The following is an 18,577-nucleotide window of genomic DNA, read 5'->3' on the forward strand; positions in this document are numbered from 1 at the left end:
AAAGAAACAAAAAAAGTCCAGTTGTCTCCTGAAAAAAAGCACCTATCGGACAACCAGGGCCTGGATGAACTGAAAATCTCTACAGTCCTTTAGCTATTGAATTTGGGATGAACATCCTTTGAATGGTGTGGGAGTAGGAGTGGATTTCCAGAAGAAAAGTTGCAGACTACAGGAATCGTGCACCACTCGGGTGACCTTGAGAACCCAGATAAACCTCCAACTGCTTCAAGACCCTCTACAAGGATGCAGATCACCAGCTGTCTGCAAAGAATATAAATCAATCCATTCCCCACCATCCAGTCAGAGCTGATGAAGCTTCTTGGATGAGAAGGGAAACATCTTCAAAGGGAAAAAACCCCAGAAAATTCCAATTGCCTCCTGAAAAAAGCACCTTTGGAACAGTGGTGGCCAATGTTCTTTCCAAGCTGTCTACATGGGGCTACCTCTGAAGAGTGTTCGGAAATTTCAGAACGTGGCCGCGAGAGCAATCATGGGCTTTCTCAGATACGCCCACGTCTCGTCAACACTCCACGGCCTGCACTGACTGCCGATTAGTTTCCGGTCACAATTCAAAGTGTTAGTTATGACCTATAAAGCCCTACATTGCATCGGAGCAGAATATCTACTGTCTTCTGCCACACGAATCTCAGCAGCTGATTAGATCCCACAGAGTCGGCCTTCTCTGGGTCCCGTCAACTAAACAATATCTGGTGGGACCCAGGGGAAGAGCCTTCTCTGTGGCGGCCCCGGCCCTCTGGAATCAACTCCCCCCCGGAGATTCGAACTGCCACCACCCTCCTCGCCTTCCGCAAGACTTTGAAAACTCATCTATGTCGCCAGGCATGGGGTAACTGATGTATCCCTAGGCTAGTAAGATTTATGTATGGTTTAGTAAGATTTATGTATGATTATGATTGGGTGGTATGGTTGTTTTTTTAATGATAAGGGTTTTTAGTCATACATTGTTTACTGTTGCTGTGAGCTGCCCGGAGTCTTCAGAGAGGGGCAGCATACAAATCCAATAAATTATTATTATTATTATTATTATTATTATTATTATTATTATTATTATTATTATTATGTCAAGTCAAGGCCTTTATTTTCACTGTTACATCGTGTATACAGCAAAATATTCTCCCTTCGACTGAATTATTGTGGTAGAAATTATATTTCCTTTCTGGTTTTCACTTTCCAAGTAGAATTAAGACTCTGGCCTTTGGCCGATAGCAGAAGCAGGCTGCGTTGTCTCTTCCGTTTTTAAACTTTCTAGCACTCATTGAGCAGAGCTGATGTCATGCAGCATCCACAGCCATTTTAACTGGCTGTAAAATGAGAGGAAGAAGGGGGAAAAAACCATGGAATTTAACTGTGCAGGTTGTGCTTCCAGAGAGAGAGAAGGATTGACAGCTCAGGTTAATGATCAGCCTGAAAGAACCACAACGTAGGGGATAAAACAGAGAAGGACAATAAGAACAGTGCTGAGCCAAGAGAAAACGAAATGCCCAAAGAAGGAAACCAAGGATTTATTTTTATTTATTTATTTTGTCCAATACACAATGAGTGGGTTTTAGTGGGTATACAGTATATCTATATACACATAATAAAATACATGATGAAGGTTATAGAGGAGATACTCATAGTAAAATATAGCTAAGAATGAATAGAAAAGAAGATATAGGAATAGAACATATCAATGAAAGAATAGAAGAAGAGATATAGGAATAGAAGAAAGGGATAAGACGTATAGGAGAGCAATAGGACAGGGGATGGAAGGCACTCGAGTGCACTTGTACTCGCCCCTTACTGACCTCTTAGGAATCTGGATAGGTCAACTGTGGATAATCTAAGGGTAAAGTGTTGGGGGTTTGGGGATGGCACTATGGAGTCCGGTAATGAGTTCCACGCTTCGACAACTCAGTTACTGAAGTCATATTTTTTACAGTCAAGTTTGGATAGGAAAAGCTCAAGAAAATTTCTGAGCACTCTTGGGTGAATTGGAAGGTTGTTTGGCTAAGGAACCAGGGCCGTTAGATTGAAAGGTCAGTTAAAAGAGGTGCCCAGAAGACCTAGAAATAAAGGTGGCCACAAAGGGAAGTTGGGGAGCTAGAGATATGAAGGGAAGAAAATTGCGAGCACCAAAACAGAATGTTTAGACTGTCTCCCGGGCAAATTTTAAGAATCCATGGCAAAAGAGGATTAAGTTCCTGGCAGCAGGCTAGATTGGGAAGTCAAAAATGCCCTTGTGAATTTGGACGGCTACAGTCCGATCTCAAATCCAGAATTTTTCGATAATGGAGAACATAGTTTGCCCACGTTTCTTCAACACTCCGTGGCTTGCATTGGCTGCCGATCAGTTTCTGGTCACAATTCAAAGTGTTGGTCATGACCTTTAAAGCCCTACATGGCGATGGACCAGATAACCTCCAGAACCGCCTGCTACCGCACGAATCCCAGCGACCGATAAGGTCCCACAGAGTGGGCCTTCTCCGGGTCCCGTCGACTAAACAATGTCGTTTGGCGGGCCCAGCGGAAGAGCCTTCTTTGTGGCGGCCCCGGCCCTCTGGAACCAACTCCCCCCAGAGATTAGAACTGCCCCCACCCTCCCTGTCTTTTGTAAACTACTCAAGACTCATTTATACCGCCAGGCATGGGGGAGTTGAGATAGCTCTTCCCCCTAGGCCATTACAAGTTATGCATGGTATGTTTGTGTGTATGTTTGGTTTTATAATAGGGGTTTTAGTTGTTTTTTATTATTGGATTGTACGTGTTGTGTTTATTATTGTTGTTAGCCGCCCCGATTCTGCGGAGAGGGGCGGCATACAAATCCAATAAATTATTATTATTATTAACTCCAGATCTATCTGGAGAATACAGGTTTGCCCTCAACTTACAATCATTTGTTTATGTCTCAAAGGTGCTTTTGATTAATCCTTCCCACCACCCAGTAAAACTAATCCGTCCATGACCCCCACCATTCAGTCAGAACTGATGAAGCCTTTTGGGTGAGAGGTGAAATGTCCTCTAAAAAAAAAGTCCAGTTGCCTTTTGAAAAAAAGGAAAAAACAGCTTTCGAGACCACTGTGACACAGATGACTTAGGAATCTCCATGAACAATTCATTCAGGAATTTAACGGCGCTGAAAAAAAGTGACTTAAGACAACTTGTCACACTTGATGCTGTTAAGCTGACTTGACTGAAGTCATCTTGGAGTTTCTATGTTGTCACATTGGAGCTGAAAGATAGGGAAGAGGGATTTGCGGTAGCTGGGACACTGTAGACAAAACAAAATACTTTCTCTTGAGAACCAAGGACATTTTCACACCTGGTCAGAGGAAGGAGGAATGTCTCCAGGCAACCAGACAGAGCCGTGATTGGACTATGTGACTGTTTTGAGCAAATGAAAAACTTCAGGTGAAAACCAGATGGACCAATAGTGTCGACAGAACGAGGCTCCGCCCACTCACTCAGATGTCATCGTCTTCGCATTTTTAACCCTCTGCGTGTGTGCAAAGCCTTCTGCGCATGCGCAGAGGATAAAAATGTCTGTGAAGGGGTGTATGTGTGAGTGAAGTGAGCTTCCGAACTGGTAGGGAACGTAGGTAAATTTAACCCCTCATTGAGGTGCTTCTAATACGAGGGCTCCCCAGAAAGTAATGCACCACATTTTCTTTCTTCAACAATTATTTATTCAACGCAATGAAACTTACACACAAGAAAGAATGATGTTCCTTCTACACTCCCTATTTTTCCACCTAATCTCCGTCCTGTTCTGTGGCCTTTCTCCAACGAGACACAAGGTTGTGTATGCCCTGTTGGTACCACTCCTTGTTCTGGTTACAAAGCAATTTCTGCACTGTGCACCATCTTCTAATGGCCTCACCCCCTGTGCCCAGCGTACTTCTGTCGACTGCAGATTCTCCATAAGCTGGACATAAACGTTTGTGAATGTTCCCAACAGTTTCTTTCTCCGCAGTGAAAAATTCAATGAAGATACGCTGCTTGTAACATACATCACTTGCAGACGCCATTTCGAAACACTGCTGCAGCTACGCTATCTGTCTGAAGAAACGCACAATTTACACATGCACTCCAGACAATTCAAACAATCTTACACTTAACACCAAAAAACCTAAAGAACTGATCATTGACTTTAGGAGGAAGAAAGATGTATATTCACCATTGCACATAAATGGCGAGGAGGTGGAGAGGGTTGGTAGTTTCAAATTTCTGGGCACTTATATCTCAGAAGACCTCTCATGGACTATGAATGTTACTATGCTCGTGAAGAAGGCACAAAAGAGGCTGTACTTCCTGAGAATGCTCAGGAAGATAAATTTATCTCAGCATCTATTGTTGTCCTACTATCGCAGCACCATTGAGAGTGTCTTGACATACGGCGTTCTAGCTTGGCATGGGAGCAGCTCTGTAGCGAACAAAAAAGCTCTACAGAGAATTATTAAAACTGCCCAGAACATCATTGGGCTCCAGCTACCCACCCTGGGTGACATCTTCACATCTCACTGTTTTAGGAAGGTGCATCCCATTCTCAAAGACTCTTCTCATCCTGCCTACAATCTCTTTGAACTGTTGCCTTCTGGCAGAAGATACAGAACAAGTAGAACTCGGACCACACGTTTCCTGAATAGTTTTTATCCCAGAGCTATACTCGCACTTAACAATGAGCTAAAGGGTCACCAGCAGTGAACTGTTGGACAATATTACTCGGTTTGTCATGTAGATGGTTGAGTGGTTCAGGGTGGGGAATTTGTAGTGGGTGGGACATTTATTCTATTTTTATTATTTTTTTAATTCTATTTTTAAATTTTACCTATTCTGATATTATGTATGGTGGGACTGGTCTCTGGGTGTCACACGACTTTCGTTGCCAATGACAATTCATTGTTTTTGACAATGACAATAAATTTATTATTATTATTATTATAAATAATGAACTGTATATCTAAAGTTTTGCATCCGTACCATTACTGTAGGCTGAGCGGAAAAAAGTGATGCGTTACTTTCTGGGCGACCCTTGTATATTAAGGACATCTAGCCCTTTGTGGTTTTAACTCCAAGGAATCACTTGATATCCTTGGACTGTCACCTCAAGTTCAGTCAATGAGCCGGGTGAAAGAAGGCTCAAATTAAATTAGCAGATGTGCCGTTGACTGGTAGGAAACCAGACTCGGGAATTGACCAGGAATTCCTGGTCTGCCAGTATCTGCTTATCCTCAGCTGTCTCTGGAGGACAGCTGTGCCTAGGAATGAGTTGCACAAATACCTCTGGTGCGCCAGCTGCAACCATTGTGGAGCTCTTCAGATTTAACAATAGTCACCCATGAACTGGCTACATTGCTGTACTGTGAAAAGGACATCCCAAAATGCCCCTGGGTGCAAGCTGCATCACAAAATGATCTGTTACAACGTCCTTCCTGTCAACGACTACTTCAGCTTCAACCCACAACAACCCACGAGCACACAACAGATACAAACTTAAAGTAAAACGCTCTAAACTCGAATGCGGGAAATACGACTTTAGTAAACAAGAAGGTGATGCATGGAATTCACTATCTGTCATCACCTAACCTCCAAAACTTTACCCTTAGACCAGAGTTCTCCAAACTCGTCCACTTTAAGACTTGGGGACTTCAACTCCCAGAATTCCTCAGCCAGCTTTGCTGCCTGGGGAATTCTGGGAGTTGAAGTCCCCAAGTCTTAAAGTGGACGAGTTTGGAGACCACTGCCTTAGACTGTCGACTGTTGACCTCTCCTAAGAGGTCAGTAAGGGGTTTGCACCAGAGTGCCTTCCGTCTCCTGTCCTAATGTTTCTCTTTTATTAATATAATGTATATAAATATTATATCTTTGTATACCACCAATACGTACGTGACAAAACAAACATGGCCGCTTTAAGACTTGTGTACTTCAACTCCCAGAATTCTCCTGGCTGAGGAATTCTGGGAGTTGAAGTCCACAAAACTTAAAGCGGCCATGTTTGTTTTGTCATGTACGTATTGGTGGTATACAAAGATATAATATTTATATACATGATAATAGTAAAAGAGAAACATTAGGACAGGGGATGGAAGGCACTCTGGTGCACATATACAAAAATGTATCATACAGTCCTAGACGCTTGGGAAGTGTTCGACTTGTGATATTGTGATACGAAATCCAGCATATAAATCTTTGCTGTGTATTACTGTTTTTTGTGAAAATAATAATAATAATAACAATAACCACAATAGAGCTGGAAGGGACCTTGGAGGTCTTCTAGTCCAACCTCCTGCTTAGGCAGGAAACCCTACACCACTTCAGACAGATGGTTATCCAACATCTTCTTTAAAACGTCCAGTGTTGGAGCATTCATAACTTCTGGAGACAAGCTGTTCCACAGATTAATTGTTCTAACTGTCAGGAGTGTTCCCCTTACTTCTAAATTGCTTCTCTCCTTATTTAGTTTCCATCCATTGCTTCTTGTCCTACCCTCAGGTGCTTTGGAAAACAGCTTGACTCCCTCTTCTTTGTGGCAACCCCTGAGAAATTGGAAGACTGCTATCATGTCTCCCCTGGTCCTTCTTGTCATTAAACTAGCCACGTCCAGTTCCTGCAGCTGTTCTTCATATGTTTTAGCCTCCAGTCCCGTAATCCTCTTTGTTGCTCTTCTCTGCACTCTTTCTAGAGTCTCAACATCCCTTTTTGCATCATGGCAACCAAAACTGAATGCAGTATTCCAAATGTGGCCTAATAAAGTGGTATTAACCCTTCACGTGATCTTGATCCTATGGGAAAGGATTCTTGATGTTCTGTTTTAGCTAATTTTCTCCACATCTGCTTTAAGTCCAGCCTTGGACACTATGAGGACTTGGTACTGTCGGAGTCCTATAAGTGGCTTAGTTGGGCAATTCTGGGAGTTGGCATGACTGTATTATTGATGGATTGATTGATTTTATTTAATTTGATTTGTATTCCGCCCCTATCCGAGGACTTGGGGAGGCTTATAGCATGTGAAAAACTACAGTTATGAAATCCAATAATAACTAAAAACAAACAGTCTAAAACCCCAATTTAATTTAAAAACAGTCATTTCCAATCTGCCAGCATACTTTCCATTTTTTGCCTGGTTTGGTGTTTCTCAGTACCAGGTCTGTGAATAATTGCTAATCTTTTGGACAGAGATTAAACATGTAGCCACAGCTGCCTACATATGTATTACACGACATGCTTGTCATTGAAATTTTCATGATTTATTATAACACATGACATAATAATTACACTAAGTCATGGATTAGGCTAAACCATTAAAATAATCAGAGAAAGTCCCCTGGGATTCTAGGAGGTGGATAAATTGCATGAAATAGTAAATAGCTATGTTGTTTTGCAGTTTTATCCTGCCCTTAGTAATCTTTTTTTTAAATATAAGTTTTATTTGTATATTTTTCTTTGACATAAATGAGTGTTTAATAAATATTTTTTTTGTGCTGGTCTCTTTACTTATGCACAATATCAATAATAATATGAAATATTTGTATATAGTAGTATTCTTCTAATTTCTACCTTTATTGTCTAACCGTTTGTAAAACAAATCCCATGTTTAAAAATATTCTGTATCTTCTTTATCCTTTATGTTTAACATTAACCTATCCATTTCCACACAGTCTAATATTTTTTGAATTATATTTTCATCTGTAGGAATTCCCTCATTTTTCCACTATTGTACAAATACAATTCTTGCAATTGTCAACGTATGAAATGTTAAATATACCATCGCTTTGTCATGTTTTTCTGGTAATAAACCTATCAAAAATATTTCTGCCATTAGTAATCTTGATTGCCCTAATTAAAAGAGCTGGGGTGGCACAGTAGTTAGAGTGCAGCATTGCAGGATACTTCAGCTAACTGCTAGTTCAGCAGTTCAAATCCCACCACCGGCTTAAGGTCGATCAACCTTCCATCCTTCTGAGATGGGTAAAATGAGGACCCACATTGTTGGGGGCAATAGGCTGAGTCTGTAAACCGTTTAGAGAGAGCTATAAAGCACTGTAAAGCTGTATGTAAGTCTAAATGCCACTGTGCATAATTGTTGAATAAATAAACAAGTAAGAACAAACTGAAAATAGCAATGAAAGCACAGAAGTTTGCATTTGAAGACAACTGTCAATCATTGCAAATGATTGGCAGTTGTCTTCAAATGCAAACCAGCACTGAACATTTCCCCACCCCCCAGTGTACAAATCGGCACTTTGTGACAGAACTGCTGGCACGTCTATCCAGGTGGGGAGGGAAAATATATATATATATCAACTAGCCATATCCTCAATGGGATTTGAACTTGTATTGTAAGGCAGAAAATTAACCTCTAGGCTACAGCATCTAATCCCTTCAGCTTTGTACCAGGGAAGTGTTATATGTTTTTTTTCTGTCGAATCACCCTGGTATACCCAAATATGGGAGGAGGCTTCCTTTTTCAATGTACAGTAATCGCTCGCTACTTTGCGGTTCATCTTTCGTGGAGTCGCTACTTCACGGGTTTTCAAAGGGGGCTTAAATCCATTAAATACATTGAACATTTTAAATCCATTAAAAATTCATAAAATTCTTCTACAATACTACTGTACTCTATTAAAGAAACTGGTAGGATATCACATGTAGTTCCAGCTGAGAAACATTGTAGAATGACTGTTTAATGCAAAGGGTGGGTTTTAAAAGTATTATTATTATTATTATTATTATTATTATTATTATTATTATTATTATTATTAATTAGATTTGTATGCCACCCTCGGAGCGGCTCACAACAAATACTCGTTAAATACATTTTAAAAATTTCTTTCCTCTACTTCACGGAAATTCATTTTTCACAGGTGGTCTTGGAGTGTATCCCCCGCAGAAAATGAGGGATCGCTGGTATATTCGGGTTTCTTCCCGTGTAGGATTTGGAAATTTCTGGCGACGTTTCGACGAGGTCACACTTGTCATCTTCAGGCTGGTGTTTCTGTCCTTGTTCTCAGGCGAACACTGCGAGACCTGAGCTGCCTTCCTTCTATAAATACTGGTGGCTGGGTGTGGTTTGATGGCTCAGCAATTGCCTGTTGTGTAGAAACTTCCTAGTGAGTCAGTGGGGTAACACCTGGGGTCGTTGATGTAACTGAGGTATGCTGATTAGTTAATGGTTGTAGATTAGGCGTGATATCCTGAATAGTTGGAACTTGCAGGCTACTTGATTGTTTTACAATGTGTGTTCTGAGTCTGGTTTCTATGGCTGGGATACGTTTGAGGGCTGGTTTCCAGATGTCTGGTAAGCGGGAGGTATCATCCCGCTTGTTCATATTTTGGGGATGTTTTTCTATCTCGATGGCTTCCATGATTATTCTTTTGCTGTAGTGTTCTGTTTTGGAAATTAATTTGGTACTGTCAAAATCAATTTCATGTCCTGTAGTTTTGAAGTGTTGGAAAAGGGAGGAGGTTTTTTCTTTTTTCTTTAATGCATTCTTATGTTCTGCAACACGTGCATTTACTCTCCTGTTCATTTGTCCAATATATGTGGCTGCACGGGAAGAAACCCTACATGGGAAGAAACCCGAATATACCAAGACCGTCATACCTGTACCTGTGAAAATCTACGAAAACATATATATACATACATATATATATATATATATATATATATATATATATATAACACGAAGCTTGGAACTACAGCCTGAAGATGGTGAATGTGATTTCACCAAAACGTCGCATAGACATGCAAAACATTACACAGGGCAAAACCCGAACTCAGAACAATCTGCATATATATATATATATATATATATATATATATATATATATATATATATATATTTGTTTTCGTAAATTTTCACGGGTATATGTATGTAGATTGTTCTGAGTTCGGGTTTTGCCCTGTGTAATGTTTTGCATGTCTATGCGACGTTTCGGCGAAATCACATTCACCATCATCAGGCTGAAGTTCCAATCTTTGTGTTGTTGTATATCCATTTACAATAATAAGGCCGAAATAGATCTATCCTGGTCTCCCTTAATTTTAAAATTCCAGCTATAAACATTTAACATATATATATATATATATATATATATATATATATATATATATATATATATATATATTGCAAAATATATCTAAATATATGTATTTCTGTCTCTCTCTCTCTCTCTGCATGTGTGTGTGTGTGAGAGAGAGAGAATGAGAGAGAGAGAGACAGACAGACAGACAGACAGAGATGGAGAGGGGAGGGAGTGAATGAATGAATGAATGAATGAATGAATGAATGAATGAATGAATGAGCGAGCTAGAAAATGCTCCCAACAGTTGATCGAGACATTCCCAGCTCCCGTTCCCCGGCCTGTAAGGTCACGTCAGGCTGAAAACCATCTTCCTTTGAGCCAACCCAACTCCTGCACCGCCTTCCCAGCTTTGAAATGTCCGAGGAGTCCAGCTAGTACTAGAAAAAGACGGCGGCCCAAAGGAATCGCCAAACTCTTCGTCTGAGAATGTCAACTATGTTGCATCTCTTAAGCTACCTGACCTGTGCTGCCCTTGTGCTTTGGGGCCCATCGACCTGTCGGCCTGCAGCTTGCCCAAGGATGGAAATACATTTGTCTGCCTTCAACAGCTGGGCTTTTAATACCTCTAAAATGGGGGCGAATAAAAATTAATGCTGGCTTTTGCCAGCAAAGCTTCTCCAAGCTCCTAATGCAGGCTAATATTATCTTGGTGCCTGAAAGGACCAAACTGCCATTTCTGCTAACTACTCCCACACTCCAGCTACGACACAGCTGTAATTGACACGGCTTTGACACAAGCCGCCTTTTGTCCCCGTCCTCCTTTCTCTTACCTCTTAAGTGTTAAGGAGTGTGCAGAGTAACCCTTGAGTTACCAAGGATGCACAGAGGAAATATGGATTTGGTAGATATCCAGCTGATAGACCAGAGATATGAGCAATAATTCAGATAACCAACCAGATACGAGAGTCGCCCGGAAAGTAATGCACCACATTATTTTTCTCAGCCTACAATAATGGTACAAATACGAAACCTTAGCTATACTGTGATACCTCTACCTAAAAATGCCTCTACCTACAAATTTTTCTAGATAAGAACCGGGTGTTCAAGATTTTTTCCCCTCTTCTCAAGAACCATTTTCCACTTACAAACCTGAGCCTCCGAAACTGTAACCGGAAAAGGCAGGGAAAGCCTCCGTGGGGCCTCTCTAGGAATCTCCTGGGAGGAAACAGGGCCAGAAAAGGCGAGGAGAAGCCTCCGTGGGGCCTCTCTAGGAATCTCCTGGGAGGAAACAGGACCAGAAAAGGCAGGGAGAAGCCTCCGTGGGGCCTCTCTAGGAATCTTCTGGGAGGAAACCGGGCCAGAAAAGGTGGGGAGAAGCCTCCGTGGGGCCTCTCTAGGAATCTCCTGGGAGGAAACAGGACCAGAAAAGGCAAGGAGAAGCCTCAGTGGGGCCTCTCTAGGAATCTCCTGGGAGGAAACAGGACCAGAAAAGGCAGGGAGAAGACTCCGTGGGGCCTCTCTAGGAATCTTCTGGGAGGAAACCGGGCCAGAAAAGGTGGGGAGAAGCCTCCGTGGGGCCTCTCTAGGAATCTCCTGGGAGGAAACAGGACCAGAAAAGGCAAGGAGAAGCCTCAGTGGGGCCTCTCTAGGAATCTCCTGGGAGGAAACAGGACCAGAAAAGGCAGGGAGAAGCCTCAGTGGGGCCTCTCCAGGAATGTTGGGAACATTCACAAACGTTTCTTCCGCTTGTTTGGGCCATTCAAGGATGCCATTCGCGGAGGACGTTTTGAGTGTTGGGAGCGTTCCTTTGCCGTTTATCATGCCAGCTACAGACGTCTTTGAACAGAGATGGCTCTTCGGCTTTGGAACAGAGATGAGCATCGCCCCCTAGAGTTGGGAACGGCTAGCACGAATGTGCGAGGGGAGCCTTTATCTTTATCCTTATTTCTCTGCCTTTCGGAAAATGTTCATAGTGCCTGTGAGCCTCATTCTCTCTCTCTCTCTCTCTCCTCCTTAACCAGGGAACTTTATTGCCTCAACGTGGATTTTGAGTCGTTCCAGCTTTGTCCCTGCCGCTGCTTCTGCTCAGTTACGTGCGCACTTGCATGCAGTATATGTGCACATAAAGAACTATGGTATTGCAAGCTCCACAATGCTTCAGGGGACGGTCTTGAGCGGCCTCTGCTGGCCAAACATCTGCATGACAAGCTTTAGTTCTCAGACCTCTGAAAAAGCCTATGGGGTAGAGATGTAGAAGTCACAAGACACAGAACCATGGTTTCTGGAATGCTTCGTCCTTTATTGGTCTCTCTGAATGAGCAGCTTCTGGTGTGTGGAGCTCGGCTCTTTAGGACGAGCAGTTTATTTTTTATAACAAAATTCTTGCACATGTAAACACAATGCTTCACTTGATCCAAGTGACCAGTGACCATATTTTTCGGAATATAAGGCACAACTTTTTCCTGCCTAAAAGAGGCTGATAATTAGGGTGCATCTTATACTCTGAATGTAGCTTCCCCCCCCAGCCCTAACAATCAATCAATATATCTATTCTATCTCATGAGAAGATGTGCGGGCGTGTGAGATTTTGGCAAAAAACTGCCAAAAAAATCACTGAAAATCGGTGAAATCTTGCTCGCTTGCTTCTAAGCTGCTCCGAGTTCTCGGAGATGGGCAGCATACATAGAAACATAGAAACATAGAAACATAGAAACATAGAAACATAGAAACATAGAAACATAGAAACATAGAAACATAGAAACATAGAAACATAGAAACATAGAGGTCTGACGGCAGAAAAAGACCTCCTGGTCCATCTAGTCTGCCCTTCTACTATTTTCTGTATTTTATCTTAGGATGGATATATGTTTATCCCAGGCATGTTTAAATTCAGTTCCTGTGGATTTATCTACCACGTCTGCTGGAAGTTTGTCCCAAGGATCTACTACTCTTTCAGTAAAATAATATTTTCTCATGTTGCTTTTGATCTTTCCCCCAACTAACTTCAGATTGTGTCCCCTTGTTCTTGTGTTCACTTTCCTATTAAAAACACTTCCCTCCTGGACCTTATTTAACCCTTTAATATATTTAAATGTTTCGATCATGTCCCCCCTTTTCTTTCTGTCCTTCAGACTATATATATTGAGTTCATTAAGTCTTTCCTGATACGTTTTATGCTTAAGACCTTCCACCATTCTTGTAGCCCGTCTTTGGACCCATTCAATTTTGTCAATATCTTTTTGTAGGTGAGGTCTCCAGAACTGAACACAGTGTTATTCCAAATGGGGTCTCACCAGCGCTCTATATAGCGGGATCATAATTTCCCTCTTCCTGCTTGTGATACCTCTAGCTATGCAGCCAAGCCTCCTACTTGCTTTCCCTACCACCTGACTGCACTGTTCACCCATTTTGAGACTGTCAGAAATCACTACCCCTAAATCCTAATAAATTATTAGGATAAATACAAATCTAATAAATTATTATTATTATTATTGTTATTATTCATGGAAGCAAAAATTCACTGAAACCTTGCACGCGCGCATGTCCCCTCACAAGATCTTGCTTCTGCACATGCGCAGGAGCAAAATGTTGCTGGGATGCGCACGCACATCGGAGACATGGAGTTGCATGCACACCGCACTGATAGGGGCGGGAGCGGCAACACCCACCTGGCTGTATTCTGTAATTTTTCTAGAAATCCATTCATATTCCCTCCCCATTCAAAGGGTGTTCACCCCAAAGCGCAGAGCGAAATGTCTGTGGAAATGTCTCCGTCATCCAGGGTTGTCCCAAAGCTGCTTTTTCAAGAGGCAACTCGACTTTCTGCAAAAAATCAGCTTTTTTTTTTGGTCCCGATTTTGCAGACTAAGTGTTCTGTCGGGCTCTCTGGTGGACTCCTCCCAAAAATTCACAGGTACAAATTTCAGACACACACACATTTGAAATTTCAAAATAATGTTCTTTATAATGAAAATTCACTTAAACCAAGCCCTCTTTTTGTAGAGCAAAGAGCCCTCGTCTCCAAACAAACTGGTAATTTGTACAAGTCCCTTATCAGTTCTGAGATACGTAGCTTGCAGCTGGGAGGCAATTCACAGTCCTTCTTCTTTCACAAAGTGAAACACACTTTGCTCTGGTTTAGTTTCAAAGCGGGGAAAAATCAGCACACAAAGGTCAAAGTCAGTAAAGCAGTCACGAAACACAACGATCAGATAATCCTCCACAATGGCCAAACCCACAGGCTGCTATTTATAGCAGCCTCACTAATTACCACAGCCCCACCCAACCACAGGTGGCCTCATTTTCTTTTATTTATTTATTATTTATTTATTTTATTATTTAGATTTGTATGCCGCCCCTCTCCGCAGATAATAATCTCTCAGTTGTTGCTGCCTATGCATCGCTCTCTGCATGCGTGGCTGTATCATTAACTCTTGTTCTGAATCCAAGGGGGAGCTAGATAATTGATCTCCTTCTGAGCTGTCTGCCACACTCTCCTCCTCCCTGTCACTCATGTCTTCTTGGTCAGAGGAGCCTTCATCAGCAGATTCCACCGGGGGCAAAACAGGCCTGCATCATGTGGATGTCTCCCCCACATCCACAGTCCTTGGGGCAGGAGCTGGGCCAGAGCTAACCACAACACTAAGGAACAAAAAAGCTTGTAGAATGCCAACTCACGTGTGATTGTGTAACAGCATTCACATTGGGGGTGGGTTCCGGCTTACCTTGCTGCCAGTGTCCTTCCTGATGCACTGCGCATACGTGCTTTTTAAAATTATTATTATTATTTATTTATTTTTAAAGAAAATATAATCTTTATTGAAGATAAATAGGGGAGGGGATACATAAAGCAAAAGGACTAGCGCAGTGCTAAAAACCCAGCTTTTGCACGTGTGCAGATTGCAGAAGCAAAAAATAAAATGGCGCCACCTATGGTGCCGCTGAGAGAGCCAGTTCCGGGGCGTGGTAGGGGTGGGTTGCCGCAGGTTCCAGCGACCCAGGCCGTCAAGTTACTACCAGTTCCATAGAACCCGTCCGAACTGGTCTAAACCCACCTTAATTCACACGCTGGCACAAAACCCTAGTCAATCATATTTTAGCCCTGTTGGGGGGTGGTTCAAGCTCAAATTGGGGAGTTTATGGCTCAGAAACTGATCTGTTACAGCAACGAGCCCCCCCAGAAATCAGATGCAAATTACTCTGGGAAAAAAAAAGACTTTATAAGTAATACGGCAAAGCCATTAAAAGACTTTAGTTTCATTTCGAAAAAAACTTTAACGGTAAATATCTCTTGCACATAGTAAATCCTTTATTATTTATTTATTATTGGAGGGAAGGGAAGGGAGAGGAAAGGGAAGGAAAGGACAACTACAACTCTTGAATAGGGGACTGACTTTCCGAACAATATGAGCTAGTCGCCATTATATGAGCTTTGATTATTTTGTAATAATCATGCTACCTTTAATAATTTTGTTACAATTAAACAACCTTTAAAATTTTTGTTATGATTAAATAAGCATTTATGATTTTGTTATGTTAAATAGGTGCATTTCATATTAATAAAGTGGAAGTTTTAGGGTTTTTAGTTGCTTTATTAATTGGACTGTTACATGCTGTTTTTATCATTGTTGTTAGCCGCCCCGAGTCTACGGAGAGGGGCAGCATACAAATCCAATCGATAGATAGATAGATAGATAGATAGATAGATAGATAGATAGATAGATAGATAAATAAATAATAAAGTTCTCTGATCATTATTTTATAAATGTATTTATCTTTAGAAAAATCATATTAGCGGTCTGTGGGATTTAAAATTATTGATTTGGTAGTCCATGGGTTTAAAAACTATGACCTTGGTGGTCCCCAAGCATAGTTCCCTCTAAGCTGAGCAGTGAGCAATCGCACACTTAAAAATCATCATCAACTCAGAGTTTTTCAAACCTGCCCAGAAGCCGAGAGGGAAAGAGTGAGAGAGAAAGAGTGCCGCCCAGTCCCGAAGGGACTGCCGCTCAGACACTATACTTTTCTGCCCACCCCAAAAAAAAATTAGAGGGAACACTGTCCCCAAGGTCCAAAAGTTTGGGGACCCCTGCCCTAGAATATTTTAATAATCTGAAACTCAGATTAAATTTCAAAGATATGAGCCAAAGAATGGCTGGCAGAAGAAAAGACATTTCAAGCAAAGTCCAAATGGTAGGAATAAATTCCACTTTTAACTGTTCTGCACCTGTCAAAAAGTTATCTCAGGAAATTATCAGATTTGACAGAAGCGAATGGCTGGTGTATCTTTAATAAAAACACATGAACAGAAGGGAACATATTTTTTTAACCACAAGATGTCAGCATCAAAACGATTTTGGAAATTCTGCTAGGACTTAATTTTAAAGCAAGCGCTTCCCAAACATTTTCTTTCATTAGCGAAAATCACAGGAAAGTCCTTTTTACCCAATGCAGGTAAAATATTTTCAGCCAATTTAAATGTCCCTGTTTTGATTGGGTAATGGGTTCATAAGAAATACAGCTTTTACCCAATTTGGGGTAATTTAACCAGCCTTGGAAAACATTGATTTAATTAATTCATTCATATTAGAGCTGGAAGTAGATATTTAGAGTAACATAAAGTATCACCAGAATGATGTCCTGATAACATAAAACTTGCTTTCCTTAGAAATACCATATTTTTGGAGTATAAGAAGCACCTTTTTCCTCCCTAAAAGAGGTTGGAATTTTAGGTGCATCTTTGAATTTTGCTTTTTTTAAACGATCTTCCCAGCTCTTATCTTGCAAGTTCTTTCATTGTTACTTTTTGCGGAAAAAAGTTTTCCAAGCCCTAAGTCTTTGCAGGGTTTTTTTCATTGCTCCAACTTGCTCCAAATGTTTCTTTCCAGCCCTAACCAGGTTCTAACAATATTCCCAGCTCTTTCCGGCTTGCAAGCTCTTTCATTGTTACTCTTTGCAAAAATGTTTTCCAAGCCCTATCACTGCAGGTTTTTTAATTGCTCTGAATGTTTCTTTCCAGCCCTAACCAGGTGCTAATGATGTTTCCCCACTCTTACTGGCTTGCAAGCTCTTTCATTGTTACTCTCTCAGAATAAGGTTTTTTGTAAGCCCTAACCAGGGGATGAATACCAGGTAAGCAGATTCTTTTTCCTATTTTCCTCCCCCAAAACTAAGGTGCATCTTATACTCTTGTGCGACTTATACTCCGCAAAATACGGTATATTACAATAGTGATGCCGGGTTGAGGCTCAAAATCTGTAGTGTAGATATGGCTGTAGGAGGGTTCAACAGGGCCCTAATACAGTTTCCTGAATGATGAAAAATGACATTTTTGCCGCTCTTTGAATGAATCAAATTATTTAAATCAGGTTGAGATACACACACACACACACACACACACACACACACACACACACGTAAGCTTTGCCTAGTTTCAGTGCTGAACCTGGGGGAATCCACCTAAGTAAGTAAGGAAGTAAGGAAGGAAGGAAGGAAGGAAGGAAGGAAGGAATATGGGAAGGAAGGAAGGGAGAAGAAAGGAAGGGAGATGGGAAGGAAGGAAGACAAGAAGGAAGGAAGGAAGATGAGAAGGAAGGAAGACAAGAAGGAAGGAAGGGAGAAGGAAGGAAGGAAGGGAGAAGGAAGGAAGGGAGACAAGAAGGAAGGAAGCAAGGAAGAAAGGAAGGAAGGAATATGAGAAGGAAGGAAGGGAGAAGGAAGATGAGAAGGAAGGAAGACAAGAAGGAAGGAAGGAAGGAAGATGGGAAGGAAGGAAGATGAAAAGGAAGGAAGACAAGAAGGAAGGAAGGGAGAAGGAAGGAAGGGAGAAGGAAGGAAGGTGGGAAGGAAGGAAGGAAGATGAGAAGGAAGGAAGACAAGAAGGAAGGAAGGGGGAAGGAAGGAAGGGAGATGGGAAGGAAGGGAGACAAGAAGGAAGGAAGCAAGGAAGGAAGGAAGGAATATGAGAAGGAAGGAAGGGAGAAGGAAGATGAGAAGGAAGGAAGACAAGAAGGAAGGAAGGAAGGAAGATGGGAAGGAAGGAAGATGAAAAGGAAGGAAGACAAGAAGGAAGATGGGAAGGAAGGAAGGAATTAATTCACAAATCTCAATCAGGATGCAGCCGTTCCCCAATCGTCTGTCTTCCAGATCTATTGATCATACATTATTCATTATGCAAATATCGGTGCTGTCCCACTCCACGCCACTCTCCAACTTTCAGTGGCCATCTGGAAATTTTGAAATGTGACTGTTACTGAATGACATTTCCCAATGTCCCTCGCATCATGTTTGCTCATTTGAAATACTTTATGTAACTGTCCATCTTATACCAAACTCTGGGCAGCTCCCAATCAAGAATGCTAACAGTATCAGCATTGTAAAAAAAGACCTTTCATTGCCCAACTAGGTAACACCATCAGTGTAAGGGAGTGTGGGTTTTGCTCTCTGTTCATATATGCCCTAGCTTGCCTACCGGTGTTGGTGGTGGGTATGTGGTTTCCTCCTTAATTAGGATATTGTCTGATTTTTGATCTGTTGTTGACCTCTGCTGACT

Source organism: Erythrolamprus reginae, chromosome 12, assembly GCF_031021105.1.
Source record: "Erythrolamprus reginae isolate rEryReg1 chromosome 12, rEryReg1.hap1, whole genome shotgun sequence".
NCBI classification, from domain to species: domain Eukaryota; kingdom Metazoa; phylum Chordata; class Lepidosauria; order Squamata; family Dipsadidae; genus Erythrolamprus; species Erythrolamprus reginae.